The sequence below is a fragment of the Mirounga angustirostris genome, unplaced genomic scaffold, assembly GCF_029215605.1.
Source record: "Mirounga angustirostris isolate CCGP_5_RB_7025 unplaced genomic scaffold, mMirAng1.0.hap1 SCAF_3, whole genome shotgun sequence".
Classification (NCBI taxonomy): Eukaryota; Metazoa; Chordata; class Mammalia; order Carnivora; family Phocidae; genus Mirounga; species Mirounga angustirostris.
In genome coordinates this window covers 63,280,156-63,302,857 of record NW_026991711.1, presented here as the reverse complement: position 1 = coordinate 63,302,857, position 22,702 = coordinate 63,280,156, and positions in this window count along the sequence as shown.

Below are 22,702 nucleotides of genomic sequence, written 5' to 3'. Positions count from 1 at the left end.
TGCTCTAGGTTTCTTATTTCTGTTTGTGGTAGCATCTTTCTTCCAGTTACCTTCACATATTTTGTTCAAATGTTGAATTTCGCCAATCCTTTACTTTATTGAACCGTAGGAAATCTCTACTTAGGTAGGTCCAAAATAGTCAACTATCAATAATTTCATATGATTCATTTTATGATTGCCACTGTAAAAGTTCACATCCTTCTGGTCTCAAATTACTCCAGTGGCCTCCTGCTCTCTGCACGTCCATTTCTCTATCTACAGGTCATTCTGAAGGTTGCCAACTTATTAATCCTTCTGAAAGACTCATCTTTGAGAACTTCCTATTATCTAAAGTGAAAAGAACTAAATTCCTGCACTTTCACTTCTGCCCGCAAACCTATATTTTCAGGCTCCTGGCTCTACTCACCTCCAGATTTCCACTGTTCCAATACCATCTTTCTCCCCTCTTTATTCAGGGAACTCTCTTCTCTTACTCCAGAGATCCCTGTGCCTATGGGCTTACTCAGATACTAACTTTACATAGCTCAGGAAAATTTCCAGTGTCATTCACTTCTCGTTTATTATTTTTACCCATCTACCATCCTTCTACACTCTGTTTAGACACCTTGAAAGTAAAATGGTGTCTTTGATGTCTCTTTATTTCTTCATTAAGCAGAGCATAGAACTTTACATAAAGTAAGTGGTCAAAAAATAGTTACTGCTGCTTTTAGTGATTTTTTTAAATGGTCCAAGTCCTGGCCCAGATACCATCATTTAATCTGCTGTTCTGAAAATAGCTCTCTCGCCCGGAGATGGGATGTCTTTTATTTATTTATTTTTTTTAAGATTATTTATTTATTTGACACAGAGAGAAAGAGAGAGAGAGAGAGAGCGCGCACAAGCAAGGGAAGCGGCAGGCAGAGGGAGAGGGAGAAGCAGGCTCTCTGCTGAGCAGCCTGATGTGGGGCTCAATCCCAGAACCCCGGGATCACGACCTAAGCCGAAGGCAGCCGCTTAACCGACTGAGCCACCCAGGTGCCCCCGATGGGATGTCTTTTAAAGTAGCTTTGGGGCTTAACTCTATTTCCCATCAGTACTACTGCACTTTATGCTACCATGCACTGTGGGTGGATCTATCTGCTGGACAGACTCCTAGATTTCATCAGAATGAAAACTGATGAAAGACAGAGATTTTCTAGAGATTTTTAAGTTTTTGGACCGAACTGGGGCGCCTGGGTGGCTCAGTTGGTTAAGTTTTTGGACCAAACTAGAATCTCTTTCTTTCTAGCAATGCAGTCTTGGAGAGGTGCATCTCAGAATCTACTAAATCTGCGCAGCTCAATGCCTACAGTTAAATTGAGAAGCTTTGATACGTGAATCCTGTTTTTCATGGGAACTCGTAATCTGGTATCTGAATATCCAGGCAAGAAATTGCCTCTTTTGTCATCAGGTCATAATTGCCTGGTTCTTCCACTGCTGGCTTGATTTATTTTCAAATACCCTTGATCTTTGTCTTCTCGTGGATATAAATAAAATAATTCTTACAAGCCCCACTGGCCTCCGAATGTCCTCTATGGAATTTTCATCTATCCTGCCAGACAAATGCTGAGATTTAATCCAAGATGACTTAAAAATAAGCTGGTTTACGGTTTAAAATAACTCCCCCAAAAGGCAACTCTAAATCCTAAAGTTGTATTTCTTGAGAGATTTTTATTGTGTCGTGTATTTTGCTATATTGCACAAAGGAAAAAAGGCAAAGAATGGGTTGTTTTGATTTTATAATAATTCTGTTAAAATTCATCAACAAGGATGAAGATAAGAAATAGCTCCTGTAAGAGAGCATACTCCCTTTTGGTTCTTTAGGCCATTTGCAAAGGCCTCTTATCAAAAGAAGAGTCAACAGAATGAAACAAAACCTTATACCATTAAGCTTCAATGAGGAAAAGATTCAGTTCAGAGGATCAAAAAATATATGATTTGGGAATAAAATAAATTAAATCTGTAATTTAATCTTCAAATAGAACATACCTAGTTAAATTTTCTAAGTATGATAGCATCCAAAGTCATTTGGTTTAAATTTATGATTAAAGAAATAAAGATAACACATTTATTTAAATATACTGTATTCATTAATTATTGAGCCATATAACCGAGTTGCTATTTTACCTTTAGTTAAAGATTAATTCTGATTGTTTTTACACTTTCCTTAAGTCCTTTTACTTTGTAATGTAGTGGAAAGATTATGCTTAAAATTAATTTCTATGTCATATTAGAAAGGAAAGAAAATTGATTGCACTAAGCAGAAGAATGTCCCTTAATGCAGACATATTGATTTAAAAATGAGTGCCAAATAAAAGATCCTGGTTTTCTTTTATTTGATCTTTGTTCATTCCTCATTTATCTTAGGATAGATTACAAAGCTTTCATACTAAAAACTTCTTTTCTTAATTTATATTCAGTGTAATATTATTAAAAAGAATTTATCCCATTAATACAAATTCGTATTTCCATTAGTTCTTTCTTAAATACTACTAACTGCGAACTGAGTGTGATTGATATAATTTTCAATTAAACATAATTCATTTTTCCAAAAGAAAAAAATTACATTTCTACTTGCTATATTTCAATTCACACCCAAATTATTTGTTGTTTGCCTGTTACGTAAAAGTACTTCAATAATTTCAAGAATATTTTGTAAGAATATATGAATATTTTGATTTTGTTTGTATTAGGTGCAGTGGACAGCCTCTGAGGTGGTTCCCGATGATCCCTGACTTTTGGTGCTTGTGCCGAAATTATGTCAGGGATGGTCTATATGGAAATAGAATATGGCAGAAGCATGATACCATATAATAAGGAATTTTCCTGGCCTTCATCCCTGGTTCCTGGGACAAAAAGTTAGGGTTAGTGTCTGTTTTTCATAGTGCACCTCTCAGACCACACCATGACTTATGCTACTGAGCTGACTCTTGAAAGGTCCCTAGATAGTTTCACAGTGAGGGCCAGCCACACCAGAAAAACCAACCACGTGACCTACAGGGGTGGGACTTAGAGCCACATGATACCAACCAGATCTCCTGGGAGGAAACAGAAGGCTGACATTGAATTTAATACACTGGTCAATGATTCAGTCAATCAAGCACATGGAACAAAACCTTAATGAAAACCCTGGACATCACAGAAGCTGGATGAGCTCCCTGGGTGGTGACACACAACAGTACCACTGGGGTGATGTATCCTGAAGACATGGAAGCTTTGTGCTTGAGACCCTTCTAGACCTTGCCTTTTCGACTCTTCATTTGGCTGGTTCTGATCTGTATCCTTTAAAATAATTGTAAATATAGTGCCTTCCTGAGTTCTGAGTCATTCCAACGAATTACTGAGCCTGAGGGGATAGTAAGAAGCCACAGATTTGTAGCTGGTTGATCAAAAATGCAGGTGGTCTGGGAACCCTGAGCTTGAAGCTAGTGTTTGAAGTTGAAGGCAGCCTTGTAGGAGACTGTGCTCTTAACCCATGAAATATAACCAAAGTTAGAGTCAAAATTGTATTGTATATGGTATGTCACTTCCAAGAGTAAGTATAAAAGACACGGTGGCTTTTGCCTTTCTCCTTGGGATCCCTCACTCTGGGATTTGCTGCCATGCTGTGAACAGTCCTAGCAAGACTTCCCTGGATGAGAAACAGACCTCCAGTGAACAGTCATGTGAGTGAGCTTCTTTTGCTACTGGATCCTCCAGCCTCAGTAAAGCCTTTAGATGACTAGAGCCCTGACTGACATTTGATTGTAATCTTATCTGAGATCCTGAGCTACAATTACCCAGCTGAGCCACTCCCAGATTCCTGAACCCCAGAAACTGGAAATAACAAATAATTTAGTGTTTTTAGGCACTAAGTTTGGGGTAATTTGTAATACAGCAATAAAGAATTCACTCAACGACATGAGGTCATTTGAGCTTGGTTTTAAGATTCAGATCCCTTGTTTTCCAGTTCGTCCAAAAGAATAATGTGTTAACTGCCCCTTCCCTGCCTTTGATTGATTTTTCTTTAGCATGTATCTCAGTAAATTTCAAATGCCCCCATAACAAGTGAGATTATCATTCTTGCCTCTGGGATAGGCTAAACTAGCCCCAAAATCTCAGGGGCTTTTCACAGAAAAGTAAATTTCTTAATCACACAGGAGTTAGATGTGGTCTGGACAATTGTGCCCCAAGCAACAAGCAGCAATGCAGGCTTCTTTCATCTTTTCATCTCCCCACATGGGAGAAAGTCAAGAGGAGGATCTCCCATGGGGTCTTATCACCAGGGGTGGAAATTGCATATCTCACCTCTGCCCACTTTCCATGGCCAAACTCAGTCACCCATCACCAAATGAACTTCAAGGGAAGCTGCACAATGTGCTCTTTATTCTTGGCCAAGAAGAGAAAATGGAATATGTGACAGTGAGAAGTCTCTGCCATAAAGTAGAGACCGGCTTTCTTTGTGGTGTACTGGATCTGGTGAGGAGCATTAAAAGGTACAAATAGCAACACCCCCCACCCAAAATAAAGGCAGGAGTCTTCATGATTCATGGGACATAGGCTGATGTGGTAACAATAAACATCTGTGAGTTGGCACTCATGCTGTATTGTGATTTTTAGTTTCTATTTTGATGAAAATGTTATGCTGTTTACACTGTCACAAAACAAATAGAACCAAATGTCGATCTATTTCATGGACTATCAGGTTTTTTATTCTATCACACTTGAGACAGTAACAATACCTATATATTTATGTATGGCTTGACTGTGTGGAGTGGGTCGAAGGATATCAAAACCAATGATGAATGGAAGAAGGGCATTTTCACATGGATCCCGAGACACACATAGCCAGCTCATATGTTCTGATCTGGGTTGCTTCCAAGATGGACTAGTTAGTGCCTAATTTCTCCAGCTCCTCTCTTCTGCAGGAATTAACTTTATTGAACTTTCAGCCTTTGCTCAGCTCAGATACTGAGCCAGTCCTCATCATGGCAGTCTGCATTCAGATGGGCTTAGACACGCCAACATGCAGCAGCAGAGTATAATTAATCTTGCTGCCGTAAACATACACTGAGCCTTTACCTGACACCTTCTCCTCCAGTCCACACCCCTGCCCCATTTCCTCTAACCTTCCTTGCATACCCAGGCCACATGCTTGGGCTTATGCCTAATTGTGTGTCCATTTCCCACTCCAGAATCGAAGACACTGAAGCCATGGGCTGAAAGCCCTAATATCCAATTTGGGTCGAGTTAAATTTGAATCTGAAATCTCCCTACCCCTTTATGACCTTTAATGTGGACTGAAGTACTAGAAGGAGACCAACAACATACGTACTTCTGCCTTGAGACCTACCCATTACCGAATTCCTCTGCGCCGGCAGCTTCGGCTGAACTTGAAGCTCGTATCAGTGCCGAGCCTCCGTGGATATGACATCACAGTGTGACTGGTTTGATCCAAAGGCTATTGAAAAGCTAGGTGAGCTAGAGACAGAAGAGAAGCTTAAAAGGACTGAATATTTATTTTTAAACATTGAGTATTTTACGTAATTTTTGGTATTTGTTAAGACATTAAGAAATCACCATAATATTGCACCTTCACATACATGGATGATAATGCTACAACAAAATGAAGAATACAGAAACAGATATGAATATGTAAAAATAGATTATGTTGGAAACACGAAAGACAATATATAAGAATATAAAACACCTTAAACCATTCTTTTTGTATACTCATTCTTTGGTTCCTGGAAACTCAGAAGAAAAATACCAGATATATATTTTTTCCCCCCAAGCTATTTGGTGCTCACACAGAACCTAGAATTTAAACTGAAACTTGAGAGAAAAAGGTTGACTTTTTTGGCTACGAGGCACACATCTTTAAGAAGAAAGGGATGATCCAAAGATCCAGACTCCCTTACTCTCAAAAATCTGTCTGTAGTTACCTTGAACTTTAAAGATGATAATGAGATTGAAGTTCAATCATGTTTTATTACCTTTGTGAGAAACAGGTGAGGACGGGGGTAGAGAATGGAAAAAATGTGCACTAACAAGCATAGTAATTGCCTTCTTTTGTTTAAATCTTGATTCATCTAGACTTTGCAAATTTGGAAACTCTTGCTATCTTATTCTGAGCTCTGCTCTTTATCAGTGGATAGATTAGAGAACAAAAATTAAAAAACAGAATAGCCTCATGTGTTTTGACCTCTTTGGTAAGCACTCTGAGGTCTACGGCCATACCACCCTGAACGCGCCTTATCTCATCTGAAAATATGCTTAAAATAAATAGACATGTAGTATTTTTCTTTCTATTTTCTTTAGAAGAAGAGAATGGGGGCAGAAGTTTCCACTGTCCTTTTTTCTAAATACTCTATATTTTATCTGCTAACCATGCTTCACAAAGAAAGCGGGCTGATTACAAAATCAGTTCCAAATCCTCTTCTTACCATGAGTTTGTATGAGTCATTGAACTGAAGACCTGGGCAAGACCCTAGCTGTTTACAGGCAGTAATTCTTACAGTTGAGATTAAAACAAAAGCTAATAGAGAAAAAATTTAGACGGGAACAAAATTTAACCTTTTCCTCTCTGGAAATAATTACTGAACCAATTTTGTCTTCACTTTAAAACTGGATGGGGGAGCATCTGGGTGGCTTAGTCAGTTAAGGGTTTGCCTTTGGCTCAGGTCAGGATCCCAGGAGGCTGAGCCCCACATCAGGCTCCCGGCTCAGCTTGGGGTCTGCTTCTTCCTCTCCCTCTCCCTCTGCCCTGCTCGTGCTCTCTCTCTCTCTCTCACACACACACACCCTCACTTTCTCTCAAATAAATAAATAAACTCTTAAAAAAAAACTGGATGAGAAGTTTTTCTCCCAAAGAGAACATATGGAAAAATACTTTTTTTGTCACTCTAAGCATTAATTCTAATATTCATATGTAGCTTGCCTTTTTGGAGGGCTTTAAGGCACATGATAGTGCTTTCCATCATTTGCTTCTATGAGAAATATGAAAGATGATGCACCTAACCCCCACCCCCATCCTCACTTAAAGAGGTGGGGACCACAGGGTAAGATGTATTTGTTCACAAAAATTCTGAGCACTATGTGTCTGACACTATCTGAGTTTTAGGAACAGAAAGATTAACAAGAAGGACAAGAAGATTATCTGCAGGACATTCATGTCATTTTCCTCAATTCAAAAGCTTAGTTCCAACGATCCCAGCCCCAAGAGGGTGTCTCTACACCCAAGATTTCTTCCTTCCCTTGCCAAGTAATTCAGAATATAGGTTTTCTTACAGGGCACAGAGACAATGTTAAGGTCCTTTGGGATGCTCCAGCCCTCCATGTGTGTAGAGGGTAGAGGTTGGAGTCAGGAGGAGGTGACTGGGTTTCTGTTAAGTTTTCCAAAAGATGCAAGACACTTTCAATCTCCCAGATAGAATCAATTTCTGAGAAGCTATTGCCCTTCTTCCCACGTACGTGCTTGGTCCAAAGATAGGATGGAGGAATCGGCTCTAACTGATCTCTTCCTCTCACGTTACCCTACACCCCTTGGGCAGTGGTCTTCATTCTTATGTATCATATCCCCCCTTATGTGCCATGTGTGCATTTATTTGTTTCTGCTAATCTTTTATTCCCTCTCTGAGAGAAATGTTGAAATTCCCTACAATCTGTGTAACACTCGGGTGACATAAATAGGAACAGACTCTATTTTTCAGCACTATTCTGTTAGGGATGCTGTTTTAGCTTCTCCCAAATATTAAGATTTAGCTGCTCCAGGTGGTGATGGGATTATTTGGGTATTTCTCACTAACAATCCCAACGGGGTTTAGTTTTGCTTGCTTTTTTCTTTGTATTAATTCAGGACATTATCAAGTCAATTACAGGATTTGTTAATAAAACAACATAACTCTTTAATAAAAACATTTACTGAGCATTTATTATGTGTCAGGCACTTTCCTGGCAGAAACAGACCAAAAACAGACAAAAAAAAAAAATCCTCTCTTAGGGAGTTTCAAGCTATGAAATGTAGGCACGTGCACACGCACACACATACACACACACACCACACACACACATCTACATACAATGGCACTGTGAGTCTTAGGTTAATACATTAGTGAAGTCTTTAGCAAGAAAGAGAGAAAGATGGGAAGAGCAACACTTACCTAGGCTACTCTCCATCGCAGGTGTAGTACTCATTACCTTAATTCTCACAATCACCTAAGAGATCCATATTATGAGAAAATTGGGGATTTGAGAGATTACAGAGTTATGTGGCAGAATATCAAAGTTCTTTTATACCCACAACTCCCTAATGCCTTCTACGAAAGAACAAGTTTTGAAATAAACAAATGAGCCTTTGACATGTTAAATTCAGAATCATGAAAATTCACTGAGCATGCTCAATGAAGAGGAGCGCCTTCCCATTCTTGCCACCTTTGTTTTTATGCTCTCGCTTCCCTGCAGATCCAAGTAGTGCTGCCATGTCCCCAGAAACCAAAAGTGAGAAACAGAGTACTGCTAACTCTCCTGGTCTTTAATTTGCACAATAATTAACTGCCCCATTTCTCTCAGACCCCTTCACATAAATGCCTTTTCCTGAAATCTTTCTATTCTTTGTACTCTTCGCTTACTTGATTCAACTGCAGTATCTCCTCTGAAATATTAAAATCTTCTCCCTGCCTCCCTCTGTCTCACTCCCGTGTTCCTCCCTCTGACCGCAGGTGCAGGGCAGTCCGTGTATGCAGAACCTCCCAAAGCAGCAGCTAAACCTTCCTATCCTTAGTCATTACGTAAAGAAAGCAAAATGCAAAAAAAAAAAAGTTCTTTCCTCATATGTTTGGATTATGGAATCTGTCATTAAATCTCTAGATGCCATCGCATTTTCATAGCACAAATGAGAGAACTTTCAGTAAAGTCCAAACATTACACTACGGGGGCCATCTTGCATTTCTTCCATAATGCTGATAAAATCTGCAATTTTCTCCTCCATCACTTGTCTTGGGCTAAGTCATAAGGTCTATGGCAGAGACCATTTGCTTTGCTTTGTTTAGTTTGGCTTGGTTTTCTTTTAATTCAGAGCCTGAGCAAATGAATGACACAAAGCTCAAGATTGGGGCTTGGAGCAAAGATTGGTCTTGTGACCTAGCTACCTAGCTGCAAACTCACAATTAGTCAATAAGTATTTACCACATCCCACACAAGGTGTGGTACGTCTGCCTGTGGTCTGCCTCTAGAAACTTGTATCTGCTTTTCAGACTGTCACCATGGCTTCTCTTCTGCCTCACTAAGGTAGCAATAGACATGTGGGGGTGGAGAGAAAAAGAACCATCCTCTGCAAGTTCAAACTTGATGGTGTGTCATTTCGGTGTTTGCATAATAAAATCTGCCTAAGAATGAATTATGTCAAATATGTACAAGTGGTATTTTGCCTGCAGTCGTACCAGAATCCTTACAGCCTTCAAACCCTTAAAGACAGACACAGAGTGCCAGCCACCGGGTGATGTAAAGGGAAGGTTTTCCCATTTTGTGGGAAAGACAACAGCTCTGAAGTTAAGTCATTTGCCCGCGGTATGAAGTCAATCAGTGAAAACACCAAGGTTAACACGAGCGGGGCGACAGAAACAACATACACCCCATGGAGGAAGATCCTGCTATTTCCACACAACATTTCTTATTTTTCATTTCCATCTGAGCCTCTGCATCTGTAGCTGAAGCCACACTGAGGCTGGGTGACGGGGCAAATGGACCTCCTCCCGAGCTCGCTTAGGAAGAATCAAAGGTTATTTAGTAGGGATCTTTGTTCTAACGTTGGTCCACTTTACCTTAACAGTTTTAAACTTCAATGCTTTCAGAATCAGAACAAATCAAGACAGGATGGGATGACTTTTACGATCCAGCAGACGGATTCAATCTGAGATTCTCTTCCTGCCCCTCGCTATCACTGCTCTCCGTTTCCACTTTGGTCCCTAGGTGGAAATTTCAGTCTTGAGCCTTCTGTGTGCCTTTCTTTTAGTTTCTAGAAAGCAGGTGCTCTAAATCTAAGATCCACGAACTCCTGGACTCCCGTGGATGAGCTTGGGTAGTTTAAATCTCCGTGGGAGATGGGAAGTTTATATCCACAAACTCCCTGAAACTGCAAGGAAACTTTGTGGGAATGTGCAGATGAGCATTTTATAGGGAAGGGGTCAACAAGCTTGATAAAGTTGCCGTAGGTGTAAATGCTGCACAGAAATGAGTCCGTGGCTGCCATAAAAAATAAATAACAAGGTCCCCCACAACAAGTCCCATTCGGAGATCAAAAACTGTCTTGTTTAGAAATACAAGGAAAGGCTTGGCTGAAAAAAAAAAGGGGGGGTGTGTTTGGCGAGAAGCCTAATATTTTTAAATGGTGTTACTGCTATGCCAGCCTATGGGGTAAAGCAGAATTATAGTAACGGTCACTTCTCCCCCACAAAGGGCTAACCTGCCCAAGCTGCAAGAATGCTGTCCTCCAGCTTTTGCTTGTCCTCTCTCCCCTCGTGATGGCTGAGCTGATGTTGATGTCTCTCTTTTCTTAATATCGCCAGCTCTTCGGTTTCACTGAAGTCACAGCTTTACTTCCAATATTTTCTGGAGTTTCTTCTCTCTCTCTGTCAAATATATATGTGTGTATATATATACACATATATATACACACATATTTTTTATATATATTTTTATATATTTATATATTTTTGTATACATACATATATATATTTATATATACATATATTTTTTACATATATATGTGTGTGTGTGTGTGTGTATATATATATATATATGTATATATATATATATATATTTTTTTTTTGTCCCTGGTGACAGAAATCACCCTTGGTTGAGAATGACTAACCAAGCACAAGAAGCAAACATGAGGGTCAATTAAGTAACTTCATCTTTTTGCACAGAGCAGGATGTGACAAAGAAGAGTCACTTATCAGATGTTTTTATTTTTTTTATTTTTATCATTTTTTTAAGATTTTATTTATTTATTTGAGAGAGAGAGAATGAGAGAGAGCATGAGAGGGAGGAGGGTCAGAGGGAGAAGCAGACTCCCTGCCGAGCAGGGAGCCCGATGCGGAACTCGATCCTGGGACTCCAGGATCATGACCTGAGCCGAAGGCAGTCGCTTAACCAACTCAGCCACCCAGGCGCCCCTTTATCAGATGTTTTTAAATGATATTCCAAATGGTGAAGTAAAGACAAGGGACTCTTGGGCGCCTGGGTGGCTCAGTTGGTTAAGCGACTGCCTTCGGCTCAGGTCATGATCCCAGGGTCCTGGGATCGAGTCCCGCATCGGGCTCCCTGCTCAGCGGGAAGCCTGCTTCTCCCTCTCCCACTCCCCCTGCTTGTGTTCCTGCTCTCACTGTCTCTGTCTCTGTCAAATAAATAAATAAAATCTCTAAAAAAAAAAAAAAAAAAAAAGACAAGGGACTCTAAAAGAAAGAATTCACAGGTGACTCTCCAGTAATAATTATCTCAACAATTTGCTCTTCCCAAGTACAGAAATATGCACCCATTAATTGTTTTCAGGGCATCCATAAATGTTTCTAAGTCAACGTGACACATTTACCCCTAAATATTCCTGTGTTTTCTCAAGTCAGGAGGCACCTGTCACCATGGGGGTTTTCTGGAGTGACAATTACCATGCTCTCTTTTTCTTAAAACTGGGAAAGTTAAAAAGATATCCATTGTCAAAAATAGGACTCAGAGCGGGCCTCTATCCATCTATTGCATCGAGAACATTGCTCTGTTCGAGGATTCACTCATTGTTCTGTCACTATCAGACTGTCTTTTTCCCCAATTAAATGGTACGCTTCTTAGGACAGGGTTTTGTTTTTGTTTTGTCTTCATGACTTAAGCATCTAGAACGTTGATGCAATATTCTTTCAACAAACCTTCCCTGAGTATGAACCAGATGCTGTCTGCTTCAACCCTCATGTTCTGTCCTAAGATCCTTTAATAAGGGGAGAATATGCTGCCCCACCCAAACCCCCCAAAAAGAAGTATTACTTCCCATTGTTCGGAGAAAGATAAGTCAGCCTGTTACCCTAAGTGTATGTATGCTTCTGTGATGGGCTGTGGTTGCCATTCTCCATCCCAGGAAGAACTGCACTGTGATGTGCTCAGTGTCTCATGAAGTCACTATGCCCTGGGCACTCCCTGTAATTTAAATTGGCTTGTGGAAGGCAAGCACAGAGCTCAGAATCCTTGCATTATACACGTAATGAATGTATGACTGTGTTGATGAACACCATCAGCAGAGTGGAACATTGTATTTTCTATACCTCCCTCAGATTGCCTGATTTTTGTTGCTAGTTCTTAAGAGCTTATATAAATCAGAGCCACCACTTCTCATAAAATTGTTGAGATTTTTCTAATATTATTAAAATCTAATATGTCATTGCAATGATATTAGAAATGGAATTGATTGCATTCTATTGGAGGAGTCAAATGGATTCTGATATTCCAACAGTTGTCTTCCTTTATTCACATCACCAGTATGGGGGGCAGGCAACATATTCCAAGAAAGAGAGCATATTTAGAATCTGCTTTCATTTGGAGGCATCAATTAGTTCTTTTAATAGCCTGGCTTTCCCCTATCTAATATTATCCGGAACACTTGTGAAATATGTTGATATTTATAGTTGTAACACATACTACCTTCAGTCACATCAACTCCCAGATGACATCATTGTAATACTCTCTGAAAATGAGGAATGTTTTATAAACTTTTAATATTTCAATTACATATAACATATATGTTTCTCTCTCTATATATATGTAACATATATTTATATGTATTTCTATTATTCTTTTAATAGCTCTCCTACAGTCAGTGGCCAGCAAAGTAGAATCAGCATCTAAGATAATATTTTTAAGCACCCACAGTAGCCTGTCTGGAAACACAATAATATTGTGAATACTGTGGGCCACATGCCCTGGGGAACAGAGAGAGTCAGCAGCTAAAGTCAAATATTCCATCATGGCCGAAGGTAAAAAAAAGAGATAATCTTCTGCCATATCATATACCTATATCAGCATACCTACAAAAGCAATATACTAGATAAAACACAGAACCCAAAGATTATATATATTTTTTTCTGAGTTAAGACTCATCTAGCTTAACTGCATATTTTTACAAGAACCATCCACACACACTGGAAAGCTGTAGTCAAATACATAGCCAGACAGATATCAACATGCAGGAATCTTGAGGCATTAGGAAGAATAAGCATGAGTGTGCCATAAAATATTAGTTTAGAAAAAAAAAAAGAGAAAGGTTTATATACAGTGTAGTTTCAAAGAGTTAAGGATAAAAAATATTGGTTTGGCTACATAAAAAAAAGAAGGTAACTTGCAGAATTTAAGTCCCAAGGTACGCATTTGAAATTTTGTGATTATATTATTTCAAAATCTAAATAATAGTGCAAAGAGCTAGAAGAAAAAGGCCCAGTGGAATTTGAGACATTACAACTACTCTCTATAAGCAAAGCCCATTATGAATATCTTTAAATACAACAGTTTTACACCAGGAAGAGATCAAAGAAACTTCCCAGCCTTGTGTTTATAATTATAGCCTCCCTTCCTTTGATGGTAGATGTGCTAATATGGTAGATGTGGCTATGTACACATGGATGTTAACGCCTGCTCTTTTGGAAAAAACGTGGGGCAAAATCTCTTACTTAGATCGTGTCGAGTTTCTGTTCTTTGGGCCCATTAAAGTCTTCCCACATGCTTGAGCCATAACAGTTCCTCTTCTGTTCCTTGTAAAATCCATTTTCCACTCCTCCAGTCAGAAACCAGACAGCTATCTTGAACACTTCTCTCTTCCTTATTCCTTGTGCTTCCTTCTGTTCTCAGCATCGTCCCTTGCATACAGTAAACATTCAGTGATTATTTCTTCAAATTACCTGCTATGGTCATATTTTTACTTCCAAACGTGCTAACCTTTCCTCTTTCTCCTTATTTCTGCAGTGACACCTGTGTTTCCATTGCAATAATATCCTAGGCACTACGTTCTTTTTCACCCTGCAGAGAGCTAGCTGCTAGATTCATCTTCCTAAAATACTACTTTAATCATGCATCATGTACAAAATCTCCAATAGCTACTTCTAGTTTAGTTTTCAAATCTTAATACCTGGTTGTTGTTGTTTTAGTGAACCTCTAACCTGAGCAACCACAGTGTGTTCATCAATACTTTTCTTTATACCAACAAATAGCCTATTTTCCCCATGATTATCACTACTCAGGTGCAGGTCTAACCAAACCTCTGAGCTTTCCATCATGTACTCCCTTGGCCCGTGGCACTCCTCTCTTCAGTTATCCAAACTCACCCTTTGATTTCCAACTCAAGCCCACATCCTTCATTAAAACTTTCCTATTTCTTACTTCAACTACCTGAAGCACCTTTTTTCCCCCCTGAACACAGTCATTAATCCACCTTGCAATATTCATTATTCAATTTTATACTATTCTTACTTCCCTTCCAATGTCCCTTAGTTCCTTCCAATTATTCCAGCCTGGTCTATCCAATTTGATGTCCTATCCTTAAAGGTCAGGACAAGGTTTTAATCACCATCTCTAAGCTCAAAATCATGAATAATAGGAATATAAGGAATACTTATTGATCTTATTAATGCTACATACTGATTTTGATGCACTAAGTCAGAAAATTCAAAGGAACTAGTTGAAAGGGAAGTAAAAAACTACTTTTTTTCTTTCCTAGAAATCAATGCCAATGATAAAAATCATGTGTAAGTTACGGAAAACAGCAGGTACATTAAGTTCAAAGCAATATGAATTTGAAAACTCTAAGGAAATCCAGAAATTGCTTCAGTAGAGTTCACTTTTATTGTTCTTCTAGTCACCTATTATTCTAGCTTTCTTAAGTTGTAAAACAAGGAACATGAGAAATCTGAATATTCTTATAAGTAGTAGGAAAGAATATGATCACATTTTACAAATAGAAAACAAAAACACTGGGATGCCTGGGTGGCTCAGTCAGTTAAGCATCCAACTCTTGATTTCGGCTCAGATCATGATCTCAGGGTCATGAGATGAAGTCCCACGTTGGGCTCTGTGCTGAGCATGGAGCCTGCTTAAAATTCTCCCTCTCCCTCTGTCCCTACCCCCCCACTCACGCATGCGCTCTCTCTCTAAAAAAACAACCAAAAACCCCCCACACACTAACCATTAGAAAAATTTGTTTCAAGTTAAGTTCGTTTTTAAAATGTATTGGATTTAGTATTAAGTTAAAATACATTCACTTGTTTCAAGTGAGATGAACACATTTTGTTGTATGTAACTGATATTTTCATTGAGAAATGATCTCCTTCCTATATCCTTTCAAATCTCTGCTGCTTAGCCTTGCACATAGTATCAGAAGTTATTTTCTCAAATTACTTGTGATGAACACATTCTTACTTCCAAATGTTCTAATCTTTCTTTTTTCTCCTTATTCCTGTAGCCACCCTAATCATCTGGCCCTAGCAACCCAAAATATTATGAATAATAATAACAGCACTTGTTAAATAAACATATTCATCTAAATTGATTTCCTGGTGTTGTTTTGTTTGCTCGGAACATGGAGTTAATGAGCTCAAAGTGATAGGAATGTACAGAGTCATAGCCTAAGACTCAATAGCATTAGCTCATATATAAAAAGGCAGCATTTCCCTACCATATTGTGTGAAGTGACTTCTCAGTGAATCCTAAGTCCTACATTCTGCCTTATACCCATTTTGTAATTTCTTGTGCATACAGATGGATGTCTGTGATAATGTATCTTGACAAAGCTAAATTGAATAAGAGTTCAAAATTTTCAATAACAAATCTAATTATATAATTTTAACTATTGTAAAAATCAAATAGTGCACATTACATTTACACATTTAATGAAGTAAGTTAAGTCACTTAATAATTCAACTCAGTATAGATTCTTCAGGGGAAGACTGAAATTTTTACTCAAAATCCTGGATATTGGTATTATACTTTAAAGCCTATTTTTAAAGGTAACACAAATATATTGATCTTTCCCATAAGGCTACAATGATATATGTTGTTCAGTGAAAAAGTAATTTTTTAAATAATCAAAGAACATTGAGAACAGAAATCAAGCAACATTTTTAAGGTCTCACACACAAGAAGTAAGTGTAAAGTTAAGATAAAAGAGATGTTCTTGTATTGAACTTTAGAAATCACTAAATAACCGAATCAACAGTTTACAAATTATTTCCAATATTACTCTATGTAGAAGTTAGTAAGCCACATAAATGATATTCTCAGATTTTTTTTAAGAGAGAACATGCGTGTGTGTGCACCAAGGCAGGGGGTTGTGTGGAGGGAAAGGGAGAGAAAGAATCTCAAGCAGTCTCCATGCCCATGCGGAGCCCATCAAGGGGCTCGATCTCACAACCCTGAGATCATGACCTGAGCTGAAATCAAGGTCTGACGCTTAACTGACTGAGCCACCCAAGCTCTCTGATATTCTCAGATTTTTAAGCTTAATAAATAACATTACTTTGAATATGCTTTGTATTGAAAACCTTTTATTCATATATACATGTATTTATTGGGTAGAGATATATGATCATTAACATTGGTTATGAAACAGTACCTTCCACGTTTCATTTTGTGCCCTCAGTTACAAGTGACTCACTATCCTCAAGTGTAAAGGCCTACAATTGTGGTAGGGTAGCCCACCCGATATTTAATAGCAGCAAGAAAATATATCCCTTTCTGGCAACGATGTTTACAGTCTAGCACATTGATAAAGCATTTTGTATATGCTGTTTTTATTATTATAACAATTGCTATTAAGGTGCAAGCCAATGTCTTAAGAGAAGGGAGAGGAAGAATTACAATTTATAGCATGACCAATATTTATCTTAAGCATTCGGGCCTAAGTGTGTTGAATTGTTATACAAATTCAGTTCAAGAGTGGGACTTCGGTTCACCTTTCAAAAGATTGTGGTGTAGCTTTTAAAACAAATCTGAATAAACTATTTAACTTTTAAATTTCTTTTGTTATAAATTCAACAAATATGGTAACCAAAAAAAAGTGACACCCACAAACCCAAAAAGAGAGCACAGCAATAATTTTCTGTTTTGCATTTTACTTCAGTTCTTGTCCATGTATTACTTTCATATGTGGGGATCATAGTATGTATATTTCATATTATACATTTTCCATGTTGCTAACTCACATAATTATCATTTTTAAAATATGCATACTAATATAATGAATCAATATACTTGATTATCCTTAATCTTTCCATTTTCTTTTAGACACTTGATTTTTCTTTGTGACTTTTTAAAATCAATAATATTACCATAAACATCTTTATTTATATGGAGCTTATTTCAACTTTGGATTAGTTCCTAGGATAAATTCTTGAAATTGCAACGATGACTTCAAAGGAACAAAAATATCATCCACTCACTGGAAACCAGTATACTAACAATAAACTAACTCCTTTCCAACAAACACACACACCCTTCATAACTTAGCCTTCTTGCTCTTTTCTTTTCCTTTTTAAATTTTTGTTGCTGTTCTCTTGTTTGTTTTTTAAGAATTTAAAAGATAAAAATGGAGCTGGGGACCTTTCCAGTTAATTTCCTTCTACTGCGTCACAATATGTTTCGGAAGACAATGTAGCTTATTCTACTTGAAAATATCTCTAAACCGCAAGTAATTGAGGCACAGTGTTGTCAGATAGGATTGTCCAGTACAGAGGAACCCAATCACTGGATCTATACTACCTGCGTTCAAATCCCAGCCCTGTCACTCATCAGTTATGCAATCCCAAGAAAGCTGTTGTGCTTAGGTCTTAGTGCCACCTTTTTTTTTTTTTTAAAGATTTTATTTATTTCTTTGACAGAGAGAGACACAGCGAGAGAGGGAACACAAGCAGGGGGAGTGGGAGAGGGAGAAGCAGGCTTCCCGCTGAGCAGGGATCCCGATGCGGGGCTCGATCCCAGGACCCTGGGATCATGACCTGAGACGAAGGCAGTCGCCTAACCAACTGAGCCACCCAGGTGCCCTATTTACCTCTTTCTTTGCTCACTATTTCTTCTTATATTTCATACCTTAAATTTGGGATTATGTCCTTTTTGCTTAAAGCACATTTTTAGGATTGTAATGGTCTGCTGCTAGCCAACTACTTTTATCTGACAAATGTATTTAACCCTCATTTTTTTAATTTTCTTTTTTTTAAAGATTTTATTTATTTGAGAGAGAGAGAAAAAAAAAACAGCACGAGAGGGGAGAGGGTCAGAGGGAGAAGCAGGCTCCCCACCGAGCCAGAGGCCTGACGTGGGACTTGATCCCAGGACTCCAGGATCATGACCAGAGCTGAAGGCAGTCGCTTAACCAACTGAGCCACCCAAGCGCCCACCCTCATTTTTTTTTTTAAGATTTTATTTGAGAGACAGAGAGAGCGAGAGAGTGAGCGTGCATTAGTGGAGGCAGGGAGGGGCAGAGGGAGAGGGAGAATTATGGGATCGAGTCCCACAGATGTTATACTTTAAAAAAAAAATTTTTTTTTTTTTAAAGATTTTATTTATTTATTTGACAGAGAGAGACACAGCAAGAGAGGGGAACACAAGCAGGGGGAGTGGGAGAGGGAGAAGCAGGCTCCCCGCAGAGCAGGGAGCCCGATGCGGGGCTCGATCCCAGGACCCAGGCGCCCCTGGTGCCACCTTTTAAAAGAGACACTGAGATACAGCAAACAAAACGGCAAGGGGTCTGGGGAATGTGTCATAAGGAACAGTTGAGCGAAGCAGCAACATTTAGTCCTGAGAAAAGATAACATGGTGGGGATAGGATGGTTGCCCTTAAATACCTGAAGAGCTGTCATGTGGAAGAAGGAATAGATAGAATCCATTTCATGCCAGAGACGAGAACAGAGGGAAATCACAAGAAGGCAGTTTTCAACTTTAGAGAAGGATGGGCTTTCTAATAATTACAGCTGTTCAGTGATAAACCGGACTTCCACCCCGAATGGCAGGCTTTCTGTCTTTGGGGGATTTCTGGCTGCAGCCAAATGACCCTCTAATCTAGACGGTGAAAGTTAAATGCTAGACAGGGAGGTAGGGGATGGGGAACTGGAATTTGGGGGCCCTGCCAAAACCTAACAGGACTGGCCCTCCAGGGAGCGATTCGGGAACACTCCTTGAGATCCTGGGCATGGCATTGGTGGGAACAAGGCCGGCATCTTTCCAGTTGAAGCTAGAAAATTGCTGAAAATGGGGTCTTGGGAGATTGATTCATAAGAAAAAAATAAAGGAGAATATTGGTGGAAATTTTTAAGTGACCTATCAAGGGAATCATTCTCAAGAACTGATACATCTTAAATAATAATTCCTGAAAACAAACCTGTGCTCATTTCTCTATGTTATGACTTTGTATTTCTGATTAAAGCTACTCAAGAAGGAGCTTTTTCCCCTCTAGAAGTATATGCACTATTCACCTCAGATTAAAATTAGATAGATCTCTTTTTTTAATTTAAATTTACCCCTTACATTTCTCTGTCTTACAGAATTTAATTCATGTGAGACAGCACTCTGTTTCAGAGGGCCTTTTGTTAAGTCCCCCGTGGTATAAGCCAAGGACACAGTGAGCATTTCCATGGAGGCCTATTAATAAGAGTCAAAAAATAAGATTGCTATGAGAAACATACAGAAGTCATGCCATAATTTTTTTTTTTAGTTTAAATCCCAATAAGAGAAGAGCTTTTTCCCTTATTTGTTCTTTGTTTTAGTTCCTGTTGGTTCAGCTGAGTTGTGGTCTCTTGTTTCAACTGTGTGTGTTTAAATTCCACTTCATTCTGAGTTTTGTTTGAAAACTTACAAGTGGGAAATCCACGGATATTAATGCCCCAGGATCACTGGCTTAAAAGATCTCAACAAGCGACAAGCCAAATCTTTGGGAAAACTATTTTCAAGGCTGCCAAGTCAGGGCTTTGTGCTGACCTTCAGGCCACAGGGAGCTCTCCAGCTGGCTCAGCGCAGTCCTCTGCGGCCACAGCGAGCTGGCCTCCCCCCTTTCCTCCTCCATTTATGACTTGCCTCAACAAGAAAGATTTTCACAAGGTTCCCAAGTGTGGACATCCAGGAATCCCCATTACCACAGGCTGTCGGAAGATAAGGCTGTCCTGAACCACTTCCCCCACTCTGTAGTTCTCAAAAACCCTTTCTCTGAGGAAGAAAAAAGTAGGAAGTTTTGCCAAATGTTTTTAAAAGTGAAAAATGGCCTATTTCAGAGTGTAAAAGGAAAAGCAGCCTACAGTAGACTACTTGGATTCTAGTTCATTTAATTTATTTCATCTACTTTATTTAATTCTGGCTTTTTAAAAAGATTTTATGTATTTATTTGACAGAGACACAGCAAGAGAGGGATCACAAGCAGGGGGAGAGGGAGAGGGAGAAGCAGGCTTCCGGCCAAGCAGGGAGCCCGATGCGAGGCTCGATGCGGGGCTCGATCCCAGGACCCTGGGACCATGACCTGAGCCAAAGGCAGACGCCTAAGGACTGAGCCACCAGGCGCCCCTTAATTCTGGTTTTTAAAAAAGATTCTATTTATTCATTTGAGAAACAGAGAGCAGGGGACAGGGGAGGGGCAAAAGCAGGCTTCCTGCTGAGCAGGGAGCCGGGTGCGGGACTCGATCCCAGGACCCTGGGATCATGACCCGAGCCGAAGGCAGATTCTTAACCATCTGAGCCATCCAGGCGCCCCTAATTCTGGTTTTGTCAATAACTATGAATCTGAAAAGAAATCACGGATCCCTGCTATGTCTCTGTTTTCTCAAACATAAAATGGTAAGATTGCTACTTAACCCGTTATGATGAGCAGACTGTATTTGGCTCCCTCGAAAGTGCACTTCTTTCTTCTAGATGAGACATTCGCACAGTACGAATCTTAGTGGGAAGGGGAGCCACTCAAACCCAGGAGGCCAAAAAGGCCAGACACACACTCCTCCCATGCCTCGGCAGCTGGGTGTGGGCCCGTGACTTAAGCTTGGATAAGCCAATCCTGCCCGGACCTTTGATTTTGCAGTGACAGAGAGAGAAAAATCCCTGGGCATGGGCTGCAGTGACATCTGAGCCCACGAGCAGTGGAGGTAGCAGCTTTAGTGTTGACTCACATCTAGTGTTGGCCAGAGTGGGAGTGTCACCTGCAGCCTTCAGTATCCTGCAGTGACTCAGTGCTGTCCCCACACACCATCACCAAGTGGAAGGTTTGGTTTTTGGTTCATGTTCACTTTTCTGAGGCTTACGTTGCTGCCTTTCCAGGAATGATGTGAGCGATTCACTATTTTTTCAGTTCCTTTTTGCTTAATTCAGCCAGTCCGTGTCTGTCGCTTGCTACTAAGAAAACTGAGTAACATACCTGGTTACCTTGCGAAGCTGTCGTGAGTTATCTGGCTGAGTTATTTCAAGTGAAATTGCTTGGGAAATGATAAATTGAGATCTAATATCATGTAGTGAATATTTATTAAGATCTTTATGAAGGTAAAGGAGGAGTACATGCAGCCTGTGAGCTCAAGATGCTTTCAAAACAGTGAAGGGCACAACAAGAACTCAGACGACTATAACACAACGAACAGTCAGAGGGATCTCATAAGAGATATAAGTAAAGGCATATGGCGCAAAGGGGAGGAGGTGGTATGAGAAAGTCAAAAGGCGCACAGCTCATACTAGGTTGGGTAGACGAACAAAATTTCCACGGGGGAGTAAGTGTTTGCCATCATCCTTAAAGGCTAAATTGGAGCTTAAGGTAGGGTATGGATACTGACCTTGCAGTCAGTCAGTTATCTCTCTGCCTTTCCAGATCCACTCCTGGGTCTTAACCTCTTTGGTTCTCTTTCCTCGCCCATGAAATGAGGAAGTTCCAGCAAGTGGTCTGCAAGCTTAGTAGGGCTCTTAAATTTCCGATTGATTCCCACAGGCCGTTCGGGAGAATACTGTAGATAGAAGGAGCACGGTAAACTAAAAAGTAACATGAGGAAGCCAAATGGCAGGTCATCCATAAATTTGGTCTCATGGCGGGGCGCCTGGGTGGCTCAGTCGTTAAGCGTCTGCCTTCGGCTCAGGTCATGATCCCAGGGTCCTGGGATCGAGCCCCGCATCGGGCTCCCTGCTCAGCGGGAAGCCTGCTTCCCCCACTTCCACTCCCCCTGCTTGTGTTCCCTCTTTCGCTGTGTCTCTCTGTCAAATAAATAAAATCTTTTTTTTTTTTAAGATTTTATTTATTTATTTGACAGAGAAAGACACAGCGAGAGAGGGAACACAAATGGGGAGTGGGAGAGGGAGAAGCAGACTCCCTGCCGAGCAGGGAGCCCGATGCGGGACTCGATCCAGGGACTCCAGGATCATGACCTGAGCCGAAGGCAGTCGCTTAACCAACTGAGCCACCCAGGCGCCCAAATAAATAAAATCTTAAAAAAAAAAAAATTTGGTCTCACGGCACCAACACCAAAACCAAAGGGGACCCGAAAGAGAATTTGTCCGAGAAGACTGAGCCCCTTGGTTTACAGTTATGGAGACTGTAGTCGCAAAAGAGAGAGAATCGCTTTTTTTTTTTTTTTTTTTTTTTTGGCTATAGGGCATTTATTGCAAACAGAACATCTGAGGTACGAGAAGCTGACCCGGAACCCACGCCTGCCCTGCCTACGATGGGGCAGTC